The sequence below is a fragment of the Gossypium arboreum genome, unplaced genomic scaffold (genome assembly GCF_025698485.1).
Source record: "Gossypium arboreum isolate Shixiya-1 unplaced genomic scaffold, ASM2569848v2 Contig00242, whole genome shotgun sequence".
NCBI lineage: Eukaryota > Viridiplantae > Streptophyta > Magnoliopsida > Malvales > Malvaceae > Gossypium > Gossypium arboreum.
The window spans coordinates 27,501-37,500 of NW_026440358.1; the positions used below are offsets into that span (position 1 = coordinate 27,501).

Sequence of the window (10,000 nt, forward strand, 5' to 3'; positions counted from 1 at the left end):
TGAGCCATGCTTCATAATTGGAAAAACGAGCACCGTGGAAATACATGCCGCTCAGCCAAAGAAAGATGATGGAGAGTTGGCCGAAATGGGCACTAAATATTTTGCGAGAGATCTCCTCCAAATCACTGGTATGGCTATCGAAATCGTGAGCATCGGCATGTAGGTTCCAGATCCAAGTGGTAGTATCAGGTCCCTTAGCTATTGTTCTTGAGAAATGGCCCGGCCTAGCCCATTCCTCGAAAGAAGTTTTACGGGATCCCTATCTACCAAAATTTTACTTCTGGTTCCGGCGAACGAATAATCATTGAGTCCTCCTCTTTCCGGACAACACATACAAAGAGACCCGCCAACAGTCAGTAATTAGTGAACCTATGAGAGACGCTTATAATTAGTTTCTTTCTCTTCTATCTCTCATCTATCTATCTATTTTTTATCTATCTATTTTTTCTTTAGTTATTCACTAGAGCAATTATGATCTGGAAGTCGATCCGGGGCAAGTGTTCGGATCTATTATGACATATCCATGAGGCGCTCAACGGACCTTTTAATCTTATAAAACCTTTTCGGACTTTACTTACATTGGTGCAAAACCCATTTTTTTGTGCAACCGGTGTAGTGTATTCATATCTCAATTAGAAGTTCCGAGGTGGAGTTTTTTTTGTCTTACATAGATAGAACAAACAATATTACTCTATCCCAAATCACGTGCACATTCATTACTACAGGATACTCCAGTATCGATAGTTAGTCATTTGAGGGTTTTATTAGTTTTAGTTTTAATAGAAATAGAAGCAGAAAATATATATATATTATATATATATTTTATTTTGCTATATCCGTGTATTACTTATCCTTACGAAATATCAAACGAAATAGAACGATTTGAGAAAGGATATAATGAAATTCTTTGATTGGTTTTTCCCAAAGAGAGAAATGCTCCGTTTTATTTGACCCATGGGTCCAACAAAACCAAACCATTACACAATTAACAATTCCAATTAAATTAATATTTTTTACTATTTAATTTAAATAGTCAAATTGACTAGAAAATCGAATTTAATAATTTAAATAGTACCGTAATTTATTTAATTAAATTAAATATTAAATAAATGGATTTAATAGAAATTAAATAGAAATAGAATTAAATAGAATTCTCTAATTTCTAATTCAATTTCGAATCCTAAAACTAAAATAATAATAAATAAACAGAGAGCTCTTGTTCTTATTCGAAACGCCGCGTGATCTTTAACCAATTCTGCGCTTCAATATAATTACCAGGAGTAAGCGCTATAGCCTGTTTCCAATACTCAGCGGCTTGATCGAACCAAGCCTCCGCTATTTCAGAATCCCCCTGTCGAATGGCCTGTTCTCCCCGGTCGAAATAGGCGGTTCAATTCCTTCCCTTAGAACCGTACTTGAGGTTTCCTACCTCATACGGCTCGGCAGTCAATTCTTTTGGTATCCCATTTTTTTACCCTACCATATATCCAATTGAATGAGATTTCTCATAGATCTATTGATTTGTCTCGGGTTAACCAAAAGGGGTTAATTACATGAGTTTCAAACTCTAATTTGGATTAAATTAATAATAAGTTTTATCTTTTCTCCACCTTCAGAAAAATAAAGCATAGGCATTTCAGGGCTGTCGTCCGTTAGATTTTTCTGAAAGGTAACTATCTCGGTTTCATATCATATAGAAATTTATATAGAATCCTTGAAAAGACTTCTTCCTCATAAAAAGACTTACTGTCTTTGGGATCTGATGCTACACCGCTGCTCAATAACTTGGGGATCGGCTCTATTACATAAGTCGATTCCTAATTTTATCTCATATCATGACATAAATAAGCAGTTCTTATTTATTGTATCGGCTCAAAACCTCGCTAATTGATCTTTACGGTGCTTCCTCTATCAATTAGATCTTTATCCATAGAATAAAGTATCTAGGCATATATATTTCTTCATATTTCGACTTCTATGAAGTTTCTTTTTTTGTTACAGCTGATAAAAATCGTTTTTGGACGATGCAATATGTAGAAAGCCTATTTTTTTCTAGTATTTTATTTACTAGCGTGTTTATTTACTAGCGTATTTATTTACTAGCGTATTTGCTCTTTCTTTCCTTTTTTATTTCTATAGTGGAGATAGTCGCACGTAATGACAGATCACAGCCATATTATTAAAAGCTTGTGGTAAGAACGGGTTTCGTTCTAGTGCTCGAAAATAATATTCTAAAGCTTTTGTATGCTCTCCATTACTTGTGTGGATAAGGCCTATGTTATATAGTATATAACTTCGATCATAGGGATCAATTTCTAGTCGCATAGCTTCATAATAATTCTGTAAGGCCTCCGCATAATTTCCTTCGGATTGAGCCGACATCCGTTACGGTCGTCATTCGATTCAAAGAATTCTCCGTTCCAAAACCGTACATGAGATTTTCACCTCATACGGCTCCTCCTTTATGTGCATAATGAGAATAATCCATGGAATTAAAAAAGGTCGAAATATTGTCATTATGAACTGAGCAGGGCTAATGTTTTTACAAGAAATCTCTAGCCAACCCTCTTGCAAAAGATCTTTTCTTACCATCAAGCGTGTTCGTACTAGATAAAAAGTAAACTCAACAATTTCTTTGTTCTCAACGCTCCTTAATTTCCAGGAATTAGTCACTTCAACAATCTTCGATGGTTATATGGGTATCCAAAGTACGAACAAGATGGATGTTTGTTGTCCCAACCATTTCTCTTAGTTCCGATCCCGATAAAGAAAGGGAATCATTAATAACAAAGTTTTCGTGTTGTTGATTCCTAGGCGTAGTCTTCTTCCTCTATGCCGCCTATTGGTACTAGTGTAGTAGGGTTGACCCACAATACAGACCCATAGGTGTAACCTTTCGCTCAATACTCGAATCAACAATTGAAGCATCTGAGGTTGCATTAATCGGGGATACACGACAGAAGGAATTGCTTTATTTATAAACTTCACCTTCAACAAGCGTAGATTTCTTTTTGTTTTCAATAGCCTTTTTTCTATTCTGAATAATGTGTCTTTTTCCTAAGACTGAGAGTGGTAAAGTAAATAAAAAAGTAAATAATAAATAAAGAATAAAGAGAATAAAGTAAAATATATATATAATAATAATCAAATCGCACCATCTCTGTAATAAGTAAATGCCTCTTTTTCTCCTGAAGTTGTCGGAATTATTCGTAATAAGATATTGGCTACAATTGAAAAGGTCTTATCAATAAAATTTCCATTTATCTGCGATCTAGGCATAGGTAGCAATCCATTCTATAACTCTTTTCATTACCCCTCGTGAGAAAATAAAATGATCTCACAAACAAAGGAAGTGTACAGTACGAAATAACATAAAAGTAGACCCATTCCATTTTTTAAAAATTCTTCGAGCCCGGAGGCTAAAGAAAAAGTGATAAAAAAAAAGTGATGAAAAGTTTTCTATTTTTATAGCAAGTTTCCTAGTTAGAATTGATATTGTTCGTACCTATCGAACAATCTAATATGAGTAACTCGCTATTCGCTCGGGGTATCGGCCATAATAATTATGTAGGAGAGATGGCCGAGTGGTTCAAGGCGTAACATTGGAACTGCTATGTAGACTCTTGTTTACCGAGGTTCGAATCCTCTCTTTCCGCACCTTCACCTAATTCGCCAATGTAACTGACTACAATGTATCAAATAAGAACATATACTAAAAATTAGACCCTTCTTTAGTTCTCTATTCCCAATTCCTTTTAATATGGAATACGTAAAATAGCATACAGGGATGAAAATCTCCTTACGTATCTATCATACATGAATAGGAGAAAATCTCGAATCAAACCCATTCCCTGTCTTCCTTTACTTAACCTTAACTCAGGTGAAAGGGGCAGAACCCTTGTTTTGTTATTTTAGTTAGGTTTAAGTCTGACGAGAATAATATTCTACGACAAGCAATTCATTTATTTTCAAACCAACCCATTTCCTATCTATTATTTGATTGACTAATCCTTTATATTGTAATGTGTGAAAGGTCAAATGTTTTGGTAATTCCTCATTGGTGGATGAATCAAGATAATTTTGAATCAGAGTTCTAGATTTTTGTTCATCCCTCGCTGAAATAATATCTCGGGGTTTGCAGCGATAACTTGGTATATCTACTGTACGCCCATTAACTAAAATATGTCTATGGTTAACTAATTGACGGGCTTGAGGAATAGTCGAAGCCATACCCAATCGAAAAGGATGTTATCAACCGCATTTCAAGTAATTGTAGTAAAACCTGACCTGTTGACCCTTTGGCTTTTCTGGCAATACGAACGTATTTAAGTAATTGTCGTTCTGTAAGGCCATAATGAAAACGCAATTTTTGGTTTTCTTCTAAACGAATACGGTATTGAGATTTTTTACCGGGGCGCGATTGGTTTCTAAGATCGCTTCCGGCTCTAGGCCTTTTACTAGTTAGTCGGTAAAGCCCCCAGACGGCGTATTTTTTGAAACAGAGGCCCTCGGTAACGTGACATAAGGACTCCTTATTAATTTGAATTTTATTGAAATTTCATAAACCGAAATTAAAACTGAACTAAATGAAGCGAAATCGACTGAAGGATTGTACTACAAATATTAATGAGATGAATTGGATCAATATCCATACTTTACTTTTTGTTTTTTGTATTGTATATAATGTATACAAAAATAGAAATAAATATATATATAATATATAAAATAATATTAATATATAAATATAAAAATATATAAAATATTTAGATATAAAATATTTAGAATATATATAATAAAATAGATATAATATATAAATAAATTGAATATAATATTAAATAGATAAATAAATTAAACCAAAAGAGTTTCCCTTTTTTTCTTGATTTATTCTGCAAAGATCTAACTCCTCAAATTGATCCCTAATTGGAAGTTTCGACGAGATAATAAACAGATTGTTGACCTTTGGAAAGAATTGGAAAGAAAAGGGGAAAAAGCTTTTTCACTGTTTGTTCTTTGATTTCAAAAAAAACATTCTAAATTATGTAAAAAAGGCAAAAAGCAAACAAATAGGGAAAGCCGGCTATCGGAATCGAACCGATGACCATCGCATTACAAATGCGATGCTCTAACCTCTGAGCTAAGCGGGCTCAAATAATAGAAATTTGGTATCCATAGGGATTCAGCAAACTATTAGATCTTATCTATTAACTATCTATTAGTTATTCATAATTAATATGAATTATTAATATGAATTAGAGACTCGAATTTAGAAAAACTAGAATTTTTCTAATTTTAATGCCATACTTAATATAAACTTAATATAAATATAACATATTTAATATAATAATGGTAGATTCAATCTAATATTCAAGCTAATGTTGATAGAATCTAATAATTCGATTTAAATTAAAATTTTATATATATATTTATTATTTATCTATATATTTTATATATTTAATATATTTAATATCTTTTTTTATATCTTAGTTATATTTCTTTTATATTAATATAGTAATATTACTAATATTACTGACTCCATTTTTATTTTCTAGTTTATTTTATATTTTAGTATATTTTACATCTAAATTATATAGAAATAGAAAATTTTTATATAGATTTCATTTAATCGATCGATTTAATAGATTTAATCTAGATTAAATTTATTTCTATTTAGTTTAGAGTTCTAAATAGAGATAATTAGAGTCAAAATCTTTTATGCAGTTATATATTTTATGATTATATAAATGAAACGTTATAAGTCTAGATAATTAGAATGAAACTCTTTTAGACTCAAAATTTGAATTATCTTCGAATTCGAAATAGAAATGAATGGAATAATTAGTTCTAGTTATTAAATAGAAATAATTAGTTCTAGCTATTATACTATAAAAAAAATAATTAATTTCATTTTCATTTTAATAATGAATAAATTCAATTTTCATTTTATTTTTTAGTTATTATGGTTATATAGGATAGTCTAATAATAAGAATAAAAATGAAATTAAAGAAAAAAAGATGCAACCCATAGAAATGAAATCCAGATCATAATGAGAGACTCCTTTCTTTTGTTTTCATTCATAAAGACAGAAGCTAAGACGAAAAAAGAATCGACCCTTCAGTATTCCACCAAATTGCCTGAGAAAACTGAGAGTAAGAGGACATATATATGTTATGAAATACCCATCTATATTGAATTGCGAATACAGAAATGATAAAATATTTTTGGACCAAATAAAAATTAATATGGGTCTCCGATAGAGACGAAAAACGGATAAACAAACAAGAAAATAGGTAAAGACCCTTCGATATAAGAATCTGTATCTATATCTACTAAATTCAACGGTTTCGCATAAAAAGAAAGCAAATAAATAAACGAAAGAAAATAAACAAATGAAAGAAGGGGGAAAGGAGGGAGAAAGGGGGAAGGAGGGGCATCCTAATGAGATCCTAATCTCAAGACACAAAAGGGGATATGGCGAAATTGGTAGACGCTACGGACTTAATTGGATTGAGCCTTGGTATGGAAACCTACTAAGTGATAACTTTCAAATTCAGAGAAACCCTGGAATGAAAAATGGGCAATCCTGAGCCAAATCCTATTATTTTATTATTTTACGAAAATAAACATGAACAAAGGTTCAGCAAGCGAGAATAAGAAAAAAAGGAAAGGATAGGTGCAGAGACTCAATGGAAGCTATTCTAACAAATGGGGTTGACTGTTGGTAAAGGAATCCTTATATCGAATATCGAAACTCTAGAAAGGATGCAAGATATACCTATTTTTTTTATAGGTATACTAATGAAAAACTATCTCAAAAAAGACGAACCGAACCCGTATTTTTTTTTTTATTTCTATTATATGCAATATCAATTTATATTTATATGAAAATATGAAAAATAAAAAGAATTGTTGTGAATCGATTCCAAGTTGAAGAAAGAATCGAATAGAATAGTCATTAATCAAATCATTCACTCCATAGTCTGATAAATCTTTTGAAAAACTGATTAATCGGACGAGAATAAAGATAGAGTCCCGTTCTACATGTCAATATCAATACCGACAACAATGAAATTTATAGTAAGAGGAAAATCCGTCGACTTTAAAAATCGTGAGGGTTCAAGTCCCTCTATCCCCAACCCCAAAAAGCCCGTTTGCTGTCTATTTATTTTATCCTACCCTTTTTGTTAGTGGTTCAAAGTTCCTCATGTTTCTCATTCATCCTATTCTTTGCCGTTTTACAAGCGTATCCTAGCATAGCAGAATTTTGTTCTCTTATCACAAGTCTTGTGATATAGTGTGATGTGATATATATATGATATACGTAGAAATCTCTTGAGCAAGGAATACCTATTTGAATGATTCATAATACATATGATTACTCATATGGAAATTTACAAAGTCTTCCTTTTGAAGATCCAAGAAATTCCTGTTCGAGACTTTTAATTTAATACTTTTTCGTTTTTTTTGTTTTCATTTTTAATTGACATAGACCCAAGTCATCTAGTATTATGAGGATAATGCGTCGGTAATGGTCGGGATAGCTCAGTTGGTAGAGCAGAGGACTGAAAATCCTCGTGTCACCAGTTCAAATCTGGTTCCTGGCATATGATTAATTTGTATGAGTATCTACTCTACAAATTAATTGATATGGATCGACATAATACATACTTATCTAGCTAGGTATCTGAGAGTAAACCCTCTCTTTATTTATTTTATTTTGTATTTTTTTCTCTTTTTAAAATGAGCAAAGAGTCTATTCTAATGTGTCTATTATAATGTAGTAAAAGACAAAATTTGCTTATCTTTCCTCTTCTTTTTTATTTGTTCACACTGCGGCTTCTCACATTCAAAAAGAATGGTAATACTTCATACATATTTAATTAAAAGATTAAAATAAAAATAGTTGGTTGAAAGGCCCAACAAAAAGTCGGGTCTAGAGGAGTTCAAGGATAGAAATAACCAAGACTCATCTCAGCTACAGTACAAATAGAAGCCGATCCCCTTTCATTTATTTCTTTGTATTCTCTTTCATATTCCATTTCTTCATTCCCTTCTATGCGACTCTCTAGAGTTCATCTAAGTGATGTGCGCGATACAAAGTTCACGGTACAGAACCCTTGTTGTTCATCCTATTGTCTCGGCTCGTCCGAAATAAAATAAATATAAATAAAAAGTCTCTTCAAAATCGAGAATCTCAATGATGTATTGTCTTTTATTTCTTTTTATTTATTAGCCTATCCATAAGAATACGAATGAAACCTCAATTCCTCTGTTTGAGCTAGAAGAGAATGTACAAATATTCCTTGAATATTCGAAGTTGTAATTAGTTTCTTATCATTCAATGAGCGTCTTGTATTTCATAAAAATTGGGGGCAATGTAATCCTTACGTAAAGGCCACCTATCCAACTTTCGGGCATTAAGATACGTTTCAGTCGTGGATGATTTTCATAAGAGATTCCCAACATGTCATAAGATTCTCGTTCTTGAAAATCCGAACTTTTCAAACCAGAAAACAGACGGAATTCTAGGGTTACTCCTTGGAGCAAATACTTTTATACATACCTCTTCCGGTTGATCTACACCATACTCTATTCTCGTAAGATGATACACACTGGCTAACAGTCCGCCTGGTGCTACATCATAGGCACATTGGGAACGTAGATAATTGTAACCATATACATATAAAATAACAGCAATGGAATGCCAATCCTCAGGCTTTATTTGTAAAGTCTCTATTCCTTAGTAATCGAAGCCCAAAGATCTATGAACTAGCCCGTGTTTGACTAGCCAAACAGACAAACGACCCTGCATCTTTTATCTCTCCGCACTTTTCTTTTTATTTGTCATTTTATAAGATAAGTATTTCGCATTTATGATGAAATCAATTTATGAAGATTAATTCGTTGTCTGTTTCTGTAAAAAAAAAAATCCTACCTAATTTACTAATTCGTGGGAAGATAGTGAACCCTTGTAGTTGAAAAATGTTTCAGGAGGAATCTCTGAAGTAGATGGTGGTTGATAGAGCAATCCTTGATTATAATTTCCAGTACGAGTACTGCGTACAAGACAAAACTTGTGATTGGTAGTAAAACACCGATCCCCCTGTTGAGATCTAATTCGATCTTCATAGATTTCGCGAGATATTTTCTTACGAAGTTTTGTTATAGCATCTATAACTGCCTCGGGTTTAGGGGGACAGCCCGGCAAATAGACATCCACGGGAATTAGCTTATCGACCCCCCGAACAGTACTATAAGAATCAGTACTGAACATCCCTCCTGTAATTGTACACGCGCCCATAGCAATAACATATTTAGGTTCGGGCATTTGTTCATATAATCTCACTAAAGAGGCGCCATTTTCATTGTTACTGTTCAGCTGTTAAAATTAGGTCTGCCTGTCTAGGACTCGATCTTGGTACCAGCCCATAACGATCAAAGTCGAAGCGTGAGCCTATTAATGAAGCAAATTCAATAAAGCAACAACTGGTACCATAAAGAAGCGGCCATAAACTGGAGAGTCTTGACCAATTTGAAAGATCATTTAATGTAGTTGAAATAACTGAATTTTGGGTTGTTCGATCAAGTAAGGGAAATTCGATGGAATTCATACTCAATGTTATTATTATTTTGACTTTTTTCTTTCTTTTTATTATCTGAATATTCAGGAACTAAGACCATTCAATGCTCCTTTTCGCCATGCATAAACTGAACCAACAATTAGGATAAGCACGAAAATGAAAGCTTCTATGAATACGGGTACCCCCAATACATCGAAACTCATTGCCCATGGATAAAGAAAAACCGTTTCAACATCAAAAACAACAAAAACTAGAGCAAACATATAATAACGGATTCGAAATTGTAACCAAGCATCGCCCATTGGTTCTATACCCGATTCATAACTAGAAAGTTTTTCTGGACCCTTTCTAATCGGGGCTAAAACTCCAGAAATTAGAAATGCCAAAATAGGAATAGCACTTGATATTATTAGAAATGCCC

The 10,000-nt window shown here is 32.8% G+C and overlaps 2 non-coding genes and 1 pseudogene across 2 annotated transcripts; 1 reads left to right on the forward strand and 2 right to left on the reverse strand.

The window, feature by feature from the left end:
* The window catches only part of LOC128288627 (photosystem I P700 chlorophyll a apoprotein A1-like), a 2,408-nt pseudogene extending 1,866 nt beyond the window's left edge, over positions 1–542 (reverse strand).
* Positions 543–5,071: 4,529 nt separating this feature from the next.
* On the reverse strand, positions 5,072–5,144 carry TRNAT-UGU (transfer RNA threonine (anticodon UGU)). The gene has a single exon. It is a non-coding gene; the product is annotated as a tRNA-Thr (tRNA).
* A 2,385-nt stretch (positions 5,145–7,529) lies between these two features.
* Positions 7,530–7,602, forward strand: TRNAF-GAA (transfer RNA phenylalanine (anticodon GAA)). Its single transcript has one exon. It is a non-coding gene; the product is annotated as a tRNA-Phe (tRNA).
* Positions 7,603–10,000: the final 2,398 nt, after the last annotated feature.